The sequence below is a fragment of the Balaenoptera physalus genome (assembly GCF_965194825.1).
Source record: "Balaenoptera physalus genome assembly, chromosome: 3".
NCBI classification, from domain to species: Eukaryota; Metazoa; Chordata; class Mammalia; order Artiodactyla; family Balaenopteridae; genus Balaenoptera; species Balaenoptera physalus.
The window spans coordinates 102,885,803-102,903,292 of record NC_138890.1 but is presented as its reverse complement, the minus strand read 5'-3'; the positions used below and the strand labels follow the sequence as shown (position 1 = coordinate 102,903,292).

Sequence of the window (17,490 nt, the reverse complement as noted above, 5' to 3'; positions counted from 1 at the left end):
TCACTTATTCGTTTTCTGCCTCCATTATTCTGTTATTGATTCCTTCTAGTGTATTTTTCATTTCAGTTATTGTGTTGTTCATCTCTGTTTGTTTGTTCTTTAGTTCTTCTAGATCTTTGTTAAACATTTCTTGTATTTTCTCAATCCGTGCTTCCATTCTATTTCCGAGATTCTGGATCAGCTTTATTATCATTAGTCTGAATTCTTTTTCAGGTAGATTACCTATTTCCTCTTCATTTATTTGGTCTTGTAGGTTTTTACCTTCCTCCTTCATCTGTGACATATTTTTTTGCTTTCTCATTGTTTTTTTTTTATGAGTCAGATTGAGTTCCTGTTTTACTGGTTGTTTGGCCTGAGGCTTCCAACACTGGAGTTTGTAGGTTATTGGGTAGAGCTGGGTCTTGGTGCTGAGATGAGAAACTCTGTGAGACCTCACTTCAATGAATATTCCCTGGGGTCTGAGGTTCTCTGTTAGTCCAGTGGTTCAGACTCAGATCTCCCACCACAGGAGTTTATGCCCAACCCCATGCTCTCAAATCAAGGTCCCGCAATCTGCGTGGGGTTGCAAAAAAAAAAAAAAAAAAAAGAGAGAGAGAGAGAATAATAACGAAGTAAAAAATAAAATTAGATTAGGAAACAAACAGATATGTTAGCAAGAATGTAAAAATAAAAATATAGATGAATCAACAACCGGAAGGTACATCAGTACCACAATAGTAAAAAAAAGAGAAGGGAAAAGAAAAAAAGAAAAAAAAAAAGGAGGGGGGGGAAGGTCTTGGCTGTGGAGAGTGGGGCCTAAGCAAGGGTGAGGTTTGGGTGGTGGGAGGGGCCAATGCTCAAGACCCAAAGGGCTGGAAAAGGCCCTGGGGTTTGTGGGGGTGAGGCTTAGGCTCAAGGAACAGAAGGGGCCCAGGCGTGCCCCCCACCCCTGGTCTCAGAGGGCAGGGAACCTCACCTGGGAGCCCAGCAGGCTCCCCATGTCCAAGTGGGCAGGGCAACCGCCCTCTGCTCCTCTCCAGGTCTCCCTGAGGGCCCCTCCCACCTGCCTGTCCTGATCTCCCTGGCCTCCTCCTATGCCCCCAAGGACCCATGTGGCCTGCACAGGGGTTTGGAGGGCAGGGGATCTGGCCTGGGAGCTCAGCAGGCTCCCCGGGCCCAAGTGGGCAGGGCAATCGCCCTCCACTCCTCTCCCGCTCCTCCCAGAGGGTCCCTCACACCTGCTTCTCCTGATCCCTCAGGCCCCCTTCCTATGCCCCCAAGGACCCACACAGCCTGGATGGGGCATGGAGTGCAGGGGATCGGCCTGGGTGCTCAACAGGCTCCCTGGACCCGAGTGGGTGGGGCAAACGCCCTCCACTCCTCTACTGCTCCTCCCACAGCCTCCTGTCCCTCTTGATCTCCCCAGCCTCCCTCCTATGCCCCCAGAACCCACGTGGCCTGGATGGGGCTTTGGATGGGGGAGAACCGGCTTGGGAGCTCACCAGCCTCCCCAGCCGCAGTGGGCCAGGCGATCTCCCTCCACTCCTCTCCTGGTCTTCCCGGAGAGTCCCTCCCACCTGCCTCTCCTGATCTCCCCAGCCTCAGGGGCACCGACCTTGTCTGACCTCCACTTCTCCTCCCTGCTTGGTCCCCCTGCATCCTACCAGTTCACTTTGGGGCTCCTCCCGTCTTCTTGGGAGTTAGAGTCCCCCACGAGTGGCCGGCAGGTGCCCTAGTTGTGGGGAGATGCTAACTCCACGTCTTCTCACACCGCCATCTTGACTCCTCCCCAGAACATATGTTTTAACTTCTCCTTTTCACTTAGGATTTTGTTGAAGGCATGTGGAAATTCAGAATAGATTCATAGAACTTTACAGCTAAGGAAACTAAGAGACATGCTAGTAAAATCGCACAACTGGAAAAAAACGTGACTCAAAGATGTCCAATAGTTTATAAAGTCACTAGATTCTACAGCGGTTAAAACTAAAGTCATCATTATCAACACCTTCAAAATAATAACAATAGAAATAATCAGTACTTATTGGAAATATATTATGGGCAGGCAGTGCACTATATATGTCTTATCTCATTTAATCCTCATAGCAACCCTATGTAGTGTAGGTACTATTGTTATTTCTATTGTATAAATAAGAAAACTGAAGCTTTGGAAAGTTAAATAACTTGGCCAAATCATAGAGCTCCAAGTGGTGGATCTGGGATTTAAACCCAAGCCTTTTTGATGTGTTCTTAAATACCATTCTAAGCCTTAATCACAATCGATTCAGCAATCTCATCTTTTTTATTAAAAATAAATATTAGGAGAGCTAGCATGTTAGAAAAACTGTGACTGAAATTTGAATCATAAAATGAAATTAAATCATAAAATAATTTGTTCATATATATTTATTATATTCATTTACTATTACATTTATATTATAGGAGATAAAATACAAGTAAAGCATAAAATAAAATTTATCATCACAAAAAGAATTAATTAGCCAGAATCTGGACTCAAAGAGGTATTGTGACAGATTGTCATCCTCATCCCTAAACAATATATAATGGCAATGAACATTTTTCTCATCCTGCCGCATAAATTAGGCAGATTTTTACCAGAGAAATACACTTGCAGTAAATAATACATAGTTAATTTAGTACCTTATTTGAAGTTATTGGTGTGCCTTTTAACAAAGACTTTGTCTCCAAAAATGATGGAATCAAATCAGTCACTTTGGAGACCCCGATATATTAATCATCATGTACAACATAGAGACAGCTACAGTAGGAGGCATAAGAGCATTGATGTCTTGTTAGCTGTGTGCAGCTCACATCGAATGAAACCAGTCTTAACCAACATTCCCCTTTCCTATCATCCTTCTGCCTGGCCCGACTTCTCTCCGCTCCTCCCCACACGCCTACAATGTCCAGTCCTCTCCCCTTGAGATTCTCCTCCAACCCCCAGTCCCTGGAGACAATCATGAACTAGAGTTGCCGTGACAATTTCAAAGCTAGTTAGTTAGGATCAGCATTACTCATGCTATAACTTACATACTAATCATATGTTACTAATCCCATGTTTTATTGATTGAGCTTATTTTCACATGTTCATTTTTTCCTCTGCAAAAATGATCATATACTTCCTATGACAAAAGATGCTAAACATCTATTGATTTGCCATTAAATTTTACCTAGGAAGGTTACATGTGCACCCTGGAAAGCTTACAGACTTTAATGTACATGACAGTGAACAAAGCCAAAAAAAAAATGAATTTTCATTTTTTAAAAAAATTTCACATCTATTGCTCAGACACCTCATGGAGCATGTCCCCTGGGGTTCTGTGGATCTCTGACCTGTCATCAGGCTGCAGACCCTTCTGTTTTAAGCACCAATCACAGTTATTATGGAAAGTCCTGTCTAAAGATAACAGGACTATATAATAATAATTATAATATATAATAATATAGCATAATATTTTAACATATTTTAATAATATGGCATTTGTATCATTATTTTTTCCTTTGAGAAATGCAATCTATTCATTTACATTTGGATTAAGATTTTTATGTTTATTAACCATAATTCATAATTCTTGGTTTGGGGACAAGCAATTCTCCCCTTGAGGAGATTAAGATATTTGGACTGCAATATTCTTTATTTTTTCATGAGACATTTTAAGCTTTTAAACAGAAATACTGATGTTCTAAATTGGTTATTATTATTATTATTTTTTTTGGCCCGCACAGCATGTGGGATCTTAGTTCCCTGACCAGAGATGGAACCGGCAACCCCTGCATTGGAAGCACAGAGTCTTAACCACTGGACCTCCAGGGAAGTCTCCCCAGAATTGGTTATTTTGAAACAATGAAGCAACTTCCAAATCCATGGAATTTCGACCATACACTTCTAAGTACAAAGTAGTAACTGCATCCTCCTAATCCATATATTTAAAAGAAAAAAACATGCCTCATTTGCCCATTTGATCTTCCTTCACTTTATCCCTAGGAGCATTAGGATTTCCATTTGTCTCTTTTGGGACTGAAAAACTTAATTCTGCTGCTGCAGGCTAGACCGGGGACACGCTCAGTGAAGCAGCAACTCAGAGCCTATTTCTCCTCGCACGTTACTGCTGCAGATGCTCAGAAAAGCTGCACCTTGGGTGTCCCACGTTGTGGTTACAGGCATTTATTTGGGATCATTACCGCAGCAGTTAGAGGATCCCTGTCTGCATATCCTGTAGGGTCCCCCAGTAGACACAATTTTGTACAACCACTGGCGTGAGCATCCTGTTAATGACGACGGCTCCATCCACCGTGTTGGTAGGTGGGGCTCTTCCTCTAAGTCCTGTTCAGGACATGTCAGGCAGCTAGTATAACATTCAATCGGGTGTTCTGTTCCCCTACCTGCTATCATCTTTGTATGTTTTGCCTGGTATTCTTAAATACCACAATTCCTACTCTGAAAAGTTTATATATAATAAACTTTTATATACTATAGTATATAAATAATGCTATACAGAATTCGATTATACTAGATTAGGGCTAATTGCCACCAAAAAAGAAAAAAGTGTGTTCCTAAAAAACTCAGAAGCTCTTGTGACTTCAATTAGATTTAGACCAAGAAGGATTTTGTGCTCCTTCCTAAGAGCAAATTTAGAGAAAAAGAAAAGAGGTATTAAGTAGCTTTTCCCCTCTAGGAATTTTTAATACTATTTTATTCAAATAGAACAGTGTAAAATGTGAAATGTAGTATAATTTCATCATTTGACTCTAAATATCAGTCTGCATTGGAAATGCATTTTATCAGTAATTACTGGTTCACAATCATTTATCCACAATCTAAACTCCAACCAGATCTGAAAAACAAACATTTTCATAAGGTGATTCCAAAACTCATCTGGTGGCAAAATCTGATTCAAATTACATAAGGTTACTTATCCACTTAGTGTGAATACTCATACATTTTACTTCAGAAATATTTATAAGTGTGATTTCCTGATGTTGCCCCAGCACCCCCGGCCATGAGCATTATACATGGCATATGCACTCTCTAAATGTTAAAAATTCTAAATTATGATAGCACATCTAGCCCAAAGTTTTCATATAAAGGGTCGTGGATTGATAACTTTATAGCTGAATGCTAGTACTTACTTAGGAGCTATGCCTAATGTATGTGTGTGTGTGTGTGTGTATTCATGAACACACAAAGTTGAAATAAAAAGGCAAGAATCAGAAGAAAAATTAAGAATATGTTAAACTTCAAGCTATATTGTATTGTGTAAAATAAAATTGAAAGCATAATAAATATAAACAAAAACAGGGTTTTAGCTAAATGTATTCGGGTACATCTGTATAAGGGATCCAAGTAGCCATAAAAATAAGTGTATTCCAGAGTATTTGGTGACATGGAAAATGTTCACAATACATTATTAATGGAAAAGCAGGTCACAAACACTTTAAATAAAATGCAACTTTTATAAAACAATATACCTACATGTATAGAAATTAATGTGAACAAATATACAATAACAGATTAATGGTTATTTCTGGATGATGGGCTTTTCAATGGTTTTTATTTTCAACGCTTTGGTTTTTCCTTAGTTTCTTTTTCTACCATAAAATTTTATTGCTCTTTTTTCTTTTTCCCAAGTATTTGCCCAGATTTTTTCTTTCATCTTCCCTTAGCCTTTCTTAACAAACAAAACAAAAGTTTAAAAAAATATAACTGAGCCTCAGATGCTGAATAATTGTTTGCCCTTCCCTGGCTGTGTATATGAAAAGCCGGTGCAGTGTTTGTTTGCTCTGGTGGGTTAGATTTCATTTCATGGAAAAGAGAATTACACAGAAAAACACAAAGAAATTTTAGCATTTATGGGCTGTGCTTTGTATACAAAGATGATGTTATTGACTCCTTGACACTAGGAAACTTCAGTATTTCTTCATGGCTGCAGTTATCCAATTTGGGAAATGAACCAGACACCATAGTTGCATCTAAATGATACCTGTAGACATAAAGTGCTGTGGCTGCCATTTTTTTCCCAGCTTCTATTGCACGCAGCAAAGCAATAACGTACAGTCCTAAACTCCCATTCCCTTCAAATTGTATGTTCTTTAAATAAACTGTATTTTAAATTAGGATCATAAATATTACTCTTCCTCAACACATGATATGTGGCATCATCTTTGTGTTATAATGCAATATTTTAATAAGCTTATACAATATTATTTTATTGAAGTGCTGCAAAACAGGAAACATTTTCACAGGGAGAACAAGAGATCAATCTAGACCTTTTTGTGAATTTATATCCTTGAACTTTGAAGGCCAATCTAAATATTGATCTAAACTGTCCATACCAATCTCTAGGTCCCCAGGCCACATAACTCCATATGCAGCATAATTCCTTCTACAATGGAGCTTATAGTCAAGGTCATAAAGTATTTTGTTAATGTATCAGCAAATATCTATTAAATCTCTTTAACATACATAATCTTTCCCTTTTTTTTTAAGTCCCAAACATAGTTCTTGCCCTGTCCTTGGAGAGCTTATATACTACTTGGGAAGAACAAATATTCATATATGGGAAGTTAAATCACAATACAAAAATTCAAAATAATATGTGAAGAGAGGTTACAGAGATGCACGTGATTCAATGCCAAATATCTGCGAGCACTTTTAACTCAGAGTATTGTTGATTCCTGGGATTTGGACATTCATAATGCAAGACTATAAAGGAGGCAAGGCTGGGAAGGAGGCAGAGCTTCAAACGTGCCCTGAAGAAGTTACAAGATATGAGCAGAGAGGAAGACGCACATTCCAGGTGGGGAGAAGAGTATGAGTCAAGATTCAGAGGAGTTAAAAACAAAGATAATATAATTGCTAAGATTCCCTGGGGGTTTACTGTGTGCCTGGCACTGTTGACTCCTATAATCTTCACAAAAACTCTATGAGATTAGTGCCACTATGAGCCCATTCATGACCACTCCACCTAAAAGAGCCTTCCCACCACTGCCATCCTCTCTCTCTCTCTCTCTCATATTACTCTGATTCATTTTCTTCATGATACTTTCATTATCAAAATATACATCATTCATTAACTTATTTATTTCTTTAATGAAAGCTCCAGGAAGGCTGGGACGTGTTCAACCACAATATCCCTAGTGCTGAAACAATTTCTGGTCCAGAGTCACACACAATATGTATTTATGAATGGTATCATCTCCTTTTCCAAATTAGGACCCTAATGCAGTGAGAGGTTACAAACTAGCCCAGGGCCCCACAGTCAGGATTCGAACTCAGGTCTGTCTACTCCAGAACTACATGCTACACTATCCCCAAAGAATCATTAGAAAACAATAAGTAGGTCCCTTTTGGAGAACATATAAATTTTCCTGGAGTTCTTGTTTTATTTATTTGTTGTTCACTGCATCCTAACAGTAGGAAAAAAATTATAATCGAATTTTAGTGGCAGACTATAAAGACATTGATTTTCAGTTTAAGATTTCTGAATTTTATTATGATAAGACATTATAGAATGTAAACAGATTTGGAGAAAATTAATGTATCTGTCTTGTATAGGTTGGAATGAGGAAGACTAAGCCTAAAACCAGAACTTTCATTGCTGAGGCCAGTCATGAGCATATAGCTTTTAGCACTGTATAGGAAGGAGAGAAAATATATGAGGAATTACAGAAAAAATTTAATTCTTGTTATGTAAATCTCTCTGCCTGCAAAGTCTTCCATCCATTTCTCCTCTATGGGAAGCTTAGCCTTCCAGACTTGTATAAATCTAGACTCTCCTAGGATGCCTTCTTATGGCATTCTTTCAGCAATTCCAGGCCCAAGGCCTTTGCACATGCTCACATAGTGTCACACTAGAGTCTAATACGGTTAATGACATAGGGAAAAAACAAAGGTGTAGGTCTTCTGTGAGTTCCTTGAGAGCAGAGAGTAGGTTTTATCCATCTGTTTATCTCCAGCATCTACCACAGTATCAGGTACTTATGGCACTAGCATTCATTGCATGGGCAAAGCAGATACCCTGAGATTCTCAGACCTGGGTGTGGGAGAGAGGTGGCCATTCTGACAGAAATAGGCACTCCAGGACTGGGCTGGAATGATAGCTGGGGGGTTATTGACAAATAGAGATGCCTAGAAGAGGAGCCAGGGAGAATGACACATAACATTTTTAGACATTAAATAAGCTGAAGTGTTAGTCTGGAGTCACGTTGAAATGTTCCACCAGAATCAAGAGGTAGGACACTGAAGTTCTGAAGGCCAAGATTGAAGATGTGGGATGCAAGTGTTATTCACATAAAGATGAAAGTTAAAGATGTGAGTGTAGATGTAATCCCTAAATTCACAGCAGCTGAAACAACAAGAGACCAAAGAGCTAAGAGCTAAATCGTGGAGTAAACCCACGGACAGGAAGCAAAGGGAGACACGGCTACTCTGTGGAGAACCACAGAAGGAATAATACAACATAACCTTCTCGTCTAATTTTATGCAAATTTATTTTACAAAGCTTCTCTTTGCAAGTAATATTGTGTGTATCTCTTTTATATTCAAAATTCAGCTCCTCTGAAAGCAAATATTGGTAGACATCAAGTTTCTCTTGCCCTCTCCGTCATGTTATTATCAAATTGTGAGTATTTTGGCATATGTGTGTGTTGGTGACTATTTGGTTATAAAGTTTTCCATCTGATCAGATATTACATATTCACCAAAACTTGTGCAGAATGCACTGATTAAAAGGAAATTGTGCAAGCTTCAATAATTTCTCTTGATTATCATTAACCATACATATTGCATTTTTAAGTTGTTCTAACAGATATTCAGTATCAACAGATTGTAATTCTCTAACAAGGTATAAAATAGGCATTAAAACTATTTCTAAACTATCATATAGGATAATGTATGACGCATTTCACATAATAGCAGATTAAGTGTCATAAAATATTAGTCAAGTACTAACATAGTCATTAATACTCTTCTTTAACAAAAGGCAATTTCACAGCCTCATTTACCAACTGGAATATCCCAAGTCTACTTCATAATTATGCTTTTTATTCATCTCTGTAAATTCTACTTAGTGCTATTTGGCAATTTCTTAACATAAATGCCCTGGATGTTGTTAAATTGGATTAATAGCTTTATAAGTAATATATAATATGTATATATTTAACTGTAGGTGATTTGACTTGTAACCATCTCTTTTTTTAATACCCCATTATATGTTTAGAATTTATTTTGTTGGAGCTAATTTTAACCTCAATATTTTACAACATCTCTTTATGATGTTAGTTTTATAAATAGAAGGATATGGAGGACTGGGGGTTGTGATCAGCGCTAGCTCTCCTCACATTGTTTTGGCCCGAGGCATGCCTGAGGATGGAATCATTTCAGGTGGATTAGAACCCAGATAAATAATCATAAAAGTCTTGCAACAGAATCTCCTTTTTAAAAATATATATTTCCAATTCTTTTCAATGCGGATGGAGTATCAAAGTAAACAACTTCATTAGGCATGTGAAAGCACATTTTAGAGAAAGTACATTTGGCTTAAAATTATAAGCATCTTTCTGCATCAGCTTTTTTTGAATTTAAGGACAATCTTTCAATTAACTGGGCCTGCTGCTAGTACTAAAAGTAGTTTGAGCCAATAGCAGTTTGATTGGACATTCAGAATTACAGCTCCTGGAAGTTCTTAAAAGGTCAACTACTCCTTCTCCCTGCACTTAAGCAATTAAAATTGCACTTAAATATGGAGTGAAACGATAGAAAGGGAAAAGTAGGTTTACTGAAGACAAACAGTAAGCCAAGTACTGCTGGTACCAAGATGAATACGCCAAGGCCCCCATCTCAATAAGTTCACAGACTAACTTGGTTTATGGGCATATAAACAAATAATTGAAATAATGCATGCATAGTTTTTGCATAGTGCCTGGCACATAAGTCCTCAGTAGTGGTCCTTATTTTAGCTGTTAATAAAGTGCTCACCAAATGCAAGAAGTCATCAAGCTAACGCACAAAAATCCAAAGAAAACATGCTCACATTTCAGTCTGCAGGATCTCCGATCAAAGTGATTTCATTCGTTCATTTACTCCTTCATACCTGAAAGGCATTAATTACAGTGTAGTGACTAAGAGTGTGGAAACTAACAACTGTTTGGTTTCCAATCTAAGCTCCACAACATAACTGACTGCTCCCTCATTAGTTAAACAGGGATGTAGCTACTTCACAAGAGCGTTTTGAGGGTTGATGAATTTACATGATTTGATACTTGTAAAGTGCCTGACACAGAAAAAGTGCTTAAAAATTCAGAGATTATTATTTACATCACATTTGTATCACACGTTTACAGGGCAAAGTACTAGGTATTCTTGGGAGCCAAAAAGAGTACACCCTTCTCCCCAGCCGCACTGTTCTCCCCGCACTCTCCAAGCCAGTCAGACAGCCTTCTTTGGCTTCTTTGACGTTGTCACAGTTTGCTCCTATGCCTGTGACTGTCCCTCATACAGCTCCTTCTGCCCAGAAAACTCTCCTTTCTTTTTCTATACAATTCTTATTAATTCCTTGTATTTCGGTCAACTATCCCTTTCTCTGGAAAGGTTTTCCTGATTGCTTAGTTTCAACCTTGTTTCTTTGCTGTCTGTTGTCATAAAACTGAGTTCCTTCATGGCACTTATGTCGGTTTGCAATTTGTTGTTTGATGCTAGAGGACAGGCATCTTTTCTGTTTTTCTCATAATTGTATCCCATCTCTGAATGCAGTGCACAGTGAAGTGCATAGTAATCCTTCAATAAATATTAGTTGGAAGAATGAATGTACTCACAGTATTCTGATTTTAACAATATAGAATCTCCTACTTTAAATCTTACGTAATGAAGACCAAAGTCAGCTTAATGAGGCTAAGAAAGCAGCTGCATGGGTCCACTATCTCATTTAACTTTTAAAAACAACCCTATAAAATTAAGATTATCATTTGCATTTTGCTAGTGAAAAAGGTAAGCCTAAGAGTATTTAGGTAGCACAAGAATTCTAGTGAGAAGAGACTGAAATTGAAACATAAGTAGAACATATTCTTTTCTGCTTATTACACTTTTCTAAAAAAGCTCTACTAGAGAGACAAGGCCTCATCTGATAATGCATGGGGGGCTGAAGATAAGACTCCAGGAATTAATAAGTACGATCCACTGTGTATAGTATTTTATCTTCCCTCTCCACTTCTAAGCTGCACAATTTCAGTATTGGGTGCCTCTAGCCTTACACGTTCTCAAAGTAGGTGACTGTCTCCGAGTTTCTTTTGAATCACAGCTGCATTTACAACAGTCTAGGAAATGGCATCCTTTGCTTATACAGTGTGTTTTGGTTTCGATCCAGTCTCTCATTCTCTAGCCCAAGGCCATAAATATAATGTCTCGTTTAGGCCTTTGACTATGTGTCCTGAGCCAACAATTTGTGGATTCTATATTATGGCAAATCATAATCTAGAGGTCTCCACAGAGAAGGCTCTTACCTTCTAGTGACTTTTTCATTGGTTGTTATATTTGTTAGGGGTAAATCCTCAGCCCTTAATTTCTTAGTTTATAAAACTGTTTTAAATTATAAACCCTGCATATATTTGGTAAAACAAAAATTCAGAGTAGTACAGAAGAGTATAAAATAAAAAGTTAAATGTTCCATTCCCAAACCATCTCCTATTCCATTACCAGAGACAACTTATTTTAATGATTTCTGTTTTAACTTATTTTATGGTGATTAGTACCATACTTTAATATTTATAATTCTATGTCTTTATCACTTTCAGATAGTATCTACTAACTTCCCACTATGAAAAATAAAGAATTTAAACCAATTATATACCTACCTCTCACCTCTCTCCTCTTCCCACTTCTTGCTTTTGTCCGCCATGTTTTATAAATTTTTCTAGTAGCTACATTTTATCATGAAATGTTAACCTCAATCCTCTGCTTAGTCTTCTTCCCTATTCTTAGACAATATCCATTCACTATGCACTGTATAAGATGAGGAAATTAGTACATCTACATATCCATTTCTGCCACCTGTTTTCTACCAACTTCTATTGGCTAAACATTTATTCATATTGTTGATGTCTATAATATTTACATTCTATTCTATATTTACTTTTGTTTTCCACATTTTGTCTATAGATGGATTCAAAAATTTGAAAACGATATATAACATTTATATAATTATTGTTATTAAGTAGATTTTTTTTACTGTGAAATTAAATAAAGTAATTAGAGGGTTTCCAGAGTTCTGTAGGATAATGGCTGCCACCTAAGTTTGAATCACCAGCATCTTCCAAAAACCATTTGGGATGAAAAGAGCACATAGTATCATCTGTATCCCATGCCAACAGCAGAACAAACAGACAGAAAAGACTAAAACTTCAATTTACATGTAAGTGGGAAAACCTGACCCTAGCAGAGGCCGTCTCTGAGAATCCTCCAAGGTAGAAAATGTTGGGAGACAATTCTACATTAGGTCTCAAGATTCTACGTGTTCTGTGAGCAACTCATTGATTGCACTTTGTTTCAGACTATCTTTTCAAGGTTGTTTTTATAGTAAACAGCCATAGAAGATAGAGATAGTGTTTCTTTCTGGGAAAAAAAAAAAGTCAGGCTTGCCTTGAAAGATAAATACAGTATCACCATCTGGAACACAGGGTGGCATGCTTACTGCCCAGTATAGGGATTTGGGTTTGCAACGCTTCGAATTCCCCTCCTATATCACATCCAAATTTATGTGCAGATATCCTATGGCCCTCTTTTCATTGCTCTATGGAAATTGGCATTTAGAGAACTAGCAAAAATAATACTGATCCCCTAATTATTGCTATTGCTGTGAGTAATAAACAGTTCTTCAGCTCTGATCCAGGAGTCTTGTGTCTTCTACCAGCACCCAGAAACCTGTCAGATTAGCTTACAAGTAGGGTAAAATCTCAAACTCTTCATTCTTGACAGTCAGGTGGGGACTATGAGGAAGAGAAGAACAGAGTGCTAGGGGTCCCCATGGTGGCAAAATAGAGATAACATCAACTAGGATTCCACCACAGAAGGAGATAGTCCTATCCTGAGTGGGAAATACTGAGAGATCTGAGACCTGGATGACCCAAGCAAGTGTTCCTAGAAAGTCAAAAGAAAGGCCCTTGAAAAGTATGCACACTAGATGTGGCAGTTTGGGGGAAGGCAACTCTCTGGGAAGGGATGTATGTAGCAGTTAGAGTGTCCCCTAGAGGTAAATGAAAGAAGGAAATAGATGCAGATGAAGGTCCCTTTGAAGCAAAACAGCCTAAAGAATCAGGAGACACACCAGAAATAAAAAATAATTAAGGTAAAAGGTAAGAAGAGTATTCCTTAAAAAATAAAAGCCCTTCACATTCCACTAGAGCAACAAAAGAGGGAACAATTAAAACCGAGAAACCTAGTAAGCCTCCATATGCCTCCCTCATCCAATACCCTCTTTCCTAGTGCGTATGGAACATGGATATCTTTAGACCACAAAGAAAGCTTTAATTTCATTAAAGAAAGCTTAAATTATATTAAGTAGAAATAAAATACATAGAATTTTCTGATCACAATGAAATAAAATCCAAATTAATAACAAAATCATAAAAACAGAAACAAAACCCCCTTCCACTTAGAAAACTCTACTAACCCTTGGAGGGGAAAGAGAAAATGTAAACATATATCACAGAATCTCTAAAATAATGTTAATATAAACTACACAAATATCCAATCTGTGGGATAAAATTAGAGCAATACTCATAGGAAAATTCTTTGCTTTCAATATTTATGTTGCTAGAAGTGAAATAATACAAATAAATAAAATGAACTTCTTGCTCAAAGGTAGAAAAAGAAAAATTAACTGAAAGAAAGAAGAAAAGTAAAAACTAATGAGTTAGAATTAGAAAAATAAGACAAATAATAAATAAAATTGGTTATTTGAAAATTTTAATAAGATACATCAACCAGTAGCTAATCTAAACAGGAAAAAAATGAGAAAGTAAATAAACTTAAAGAAGAAATGACAAGGAGAAATAACCATTTAAACAGGGGGATATTTTTAAATTGTAAGAGATCATTTTGCACAACTTTATGCAAGTAAATTTTAAAACAAAGGAAACTAATGTTAAAAAAGAGAGCAAGTGAGAGAGGCCAATTTGAAAGAAGAAATAAAGGTTTTAAAAAGCTATTCTATAAAAACACACCAGCCCCAGATGGTTTCTCAGGGGAAATCCATCAGACTTCAAAGATCAGATAATCCCAATCCCACATTAACTGTTCCAGAGCATAGAAACAAGAAAAACATAATACGTACTTTTTTTAAATGAAAAGAGTATAATATTTATACCTAATCTGATAGAAACTACACAAGAAAAAAGCAACTAAAATCAAACTTCATTTATAAACACTATATTAGTTTGCTAAGGCTGCCACAACAAAATACCACAGATCAGGTGACTTAAACAACAAAAATTTATTTTCTCACAGCCCTTAAGGCTGGAAGTCCAAGATCAAGGTGTTGACAGGTTTGGTTTCTCCTGAGCCCTCTCTCCTTTGCTTGCAGATGGCCACTTTTCCACTATGTCCTCACATGACCTTTTCTCTGTGGGCGCACAGACAGCCCAGGTGACTCTTCCTCTTCTTATTAGGACAGAGTCAGATCAGATTTGGACCCTTAAGACCTCATTTAATCTTAATTAGCTCTTTAAATCCCTATCTCCAACTATAGTCACATTGAGAGTTAGGGCTTCAACCATGAATTTGAGGGGAAACATAATTTAGTCTTTAACAAACCTTTCTCAATACTCTTAACAATAAAATGTTAGGAAGCAATTTGGTAACACAGAAAAATATAATTATACTTCATTCATTACTAAATAGAGTATCACAGGAATGCAAGAATAAAATTACCAGTCAAAAGTGTCAGAGGTATTTTCCTTTTGACTTAGGCAGTCTCACATCTAGGAATCTACACGGAAGTATTTCCCAACATGTATGTATAAAGCCACATTTGTACACCATTACTGATTATTGTAGTATTGTGTAATAACATAGGACTGCAAACAACCCAAATGTTCATCAGCAGGAGACTGTTTGAATAAACTATAGTACATCCACAAAATGTAGTCATAAAAAAGTGAGAAGGATCTGTGTATACTGCTAGTGAGTGATCTTCAGGATATATTATTATTAATATATATTATATATTATTTTATGAAAAAGTAAGGCATAACAAGGTACAATACAGTATGCTATCTTTTGTATACAAAGAAAGAAAAAATATACACACATATATACGTGTGTGTAAGAAAAAAGTATATACATATATACACATACTTTTTTTTTTAAAAAAAAGAAACATTTATGTATTAAGGGGGAGAAAAAGAGTGGAGGAAATAGAGATATAAGAGAATTTCTGAGTATGTCTTTAAATATAATTTTGACTTTAAAACCATGTAAATATTTTACTGATTGAAAAAATAATTCAAAGAGAAAAAAACTCTAAAGCTGAAAAAACTGAAATAAGTGAACCTAACCATGCAGTAAATTGGCAATATAATCATCTAAAGGAAAGACTCATTTTAATTGTCTTTTGGATAAAGTACTCTATACATCCTTTCTGGGATATACTCTAAGGACAAAAAGAACAACAAAAAAACTTAAACCTCACTCAACAGTTTTATTTTTAGTAGTAGTTAAGATGCCATTATTTTGGGAGTTATAAACTAAATTCTGCATTGCTTAATAAGGTGTGCTCAATGGGTGTCAGGTTTAAAATCTGCTATTTCCTCATAAATGGCAAATTCATAAGGTGCATTACAAAACAATGGGGTGAGAAGTGCATAGGAGTACTGGTGGTGTAGCGAAATCCGTAGTATAAGTAGGAAGAAGATAAATCTAGTCCCCTTTCTTTTTTAACTTGAGTCAACAAGGTAACAATTGTATGCAGTTTAAAATTTTTAAGTCAACAAATACTCAAATTTTGAGAAGGTTCGAGAAGCTTAAAACCTTAGCTCAGGTCTAAAATGTGTTCATGCTATATACGAATGAAATTTGGGAAGTTTAACAAATATGTTGCAATATCTGTTCTGAAGGACAGTCCATGATGCCATTTCCTGGCTACCTGAAATTAGTCTGACCCACAATAACAACTCCTATTTTCCTAAATAAAATGAATGTTAAGAATTAAGCAAGTTATCCATATATATTTGGATATGACGTCCAGAAAAACAATCCAAACCTTTGGGTTTCTGGAGAGTCATCTTCCTATTTTGGAGACCGTACATATCACATAAGACAGGCAGAGGAAATGAGTATTTGGAATGATAGAGGTTGGATGACAGAGTAAGAATGATGAGATTACACCTAAGGAAAAAAAAGTAAGATTGTATATCATTTTTTAAAATTTAACTGTACAAATTCAAGATGGGAGAAACCAGGTTTAACTGCTGTTAATAAAACCGCGTTTTATTAACATGCTTTCATCAGTTAAATTCATTACACCTGTAACCTGCCTTCATTAATCAAGGCACGTAGCCTAAACAAGAAGACGTTTGCCTGAGTTGTTTTCCAGGAACTTGGAGCTTGGAACTTCCAGCTCAATCCAGTTAAGACTGGATAGGACCACCAGCCCTCCAACTGGGCATGCGCAAGTGTCCACTCAGCGACCTTTTGATATCAGAGGGCTGAACACTACACCCTCAGATTGTGCTGTTGTGGCCATTTTCTGAACACCAGTCCCATGAAGAAGCCTGTAGCTCACTTAGGCCTCTGCAGAATGACGATTACCTCACCTTTTTCTTATTTCCAATCACCTTTCTCCATACTCCTCATGCTTCACAGTCTTCAGCTGGTCCTGCTGCTTTATTCTTCATCCCACAAATACCCCAGCCCCTTGCCTTGGTGGGGGGGGGGTGGATTTGAAATTCGTTCCCCTGTCTCCTTGCTTGTGAATAAACCCTCTCCTTGCTGCAAACCTCTGCAACGCCTCAGCATTTGGCTTGCTGAGCATCGGGCAAACGAACCTGGTTCAGCAACATTAATATTATTTGGTTTTATTTTATTTTATTTTACTTTATAAATTTTTGGAGACTTGCCCACAATTGTGAATGAGCCAACACGTTATGATGTAGGTGCAGAGAAATGAATACAGTCATAGGCTTTAAGAAGAGAAATACTAATCAGAACAAGGGAAGTATTAACTCCCTTACTGTACACTGAAGCCCAAGTCTAGATTCTATTTAATTCTAGGCATCCTGTTTTTAAAATGATATTGATATGAAGTATAAAAGGCTCAACATTCTGACCTCTTAGTTTCTTGACCTTCTTATCTTCAATGACCTTATCTTCCAACTTTCCTTAGTCTCCCTCCATCCTATGTGTGGTGGCTTGCAGAGTGAGGAGGGATCTGTAAGAGTTTATGCAGATTCTCTTGTCCTGAACTACCAGTTCTCAACCCTGGCTGCCCATTAGTGTAATCTGGG

The 17,490-nt window shown here is 37.1% G+C and overlaps 1 long non-coding RNA gene and 1 pseudogene across 2 annotated transcripts in view; both read right to left on the bottom strand.

The window, feature by feature from the left end:
- LOC309658935 (coiled-coil domain-containing protein 6 pseudogene) overlaps window positions 1-5,840 on the bottom strand; it is a 583,785-nt pseudogene extending 577,945 nt beyond the window's left edge. Inside the window, exon 1 of the transcript XR_014268323.1 lies at window positions 5,828-5,840. The product of XR_014268323.1 is annotated as a coiled-coil domain-containing protein 6 pseudogene (transcript). The remainder of the gene's footprint in view (window positions 1-5,827) is intronic.
- LOC309659064 overlaps window positions 1-17,490 on the bottom strand; it is a 1,106,759-nt gene that overhangs the window by 823,700 nt on the left and 265,569 nt on the right. The window lies entirely within an intron of this gene.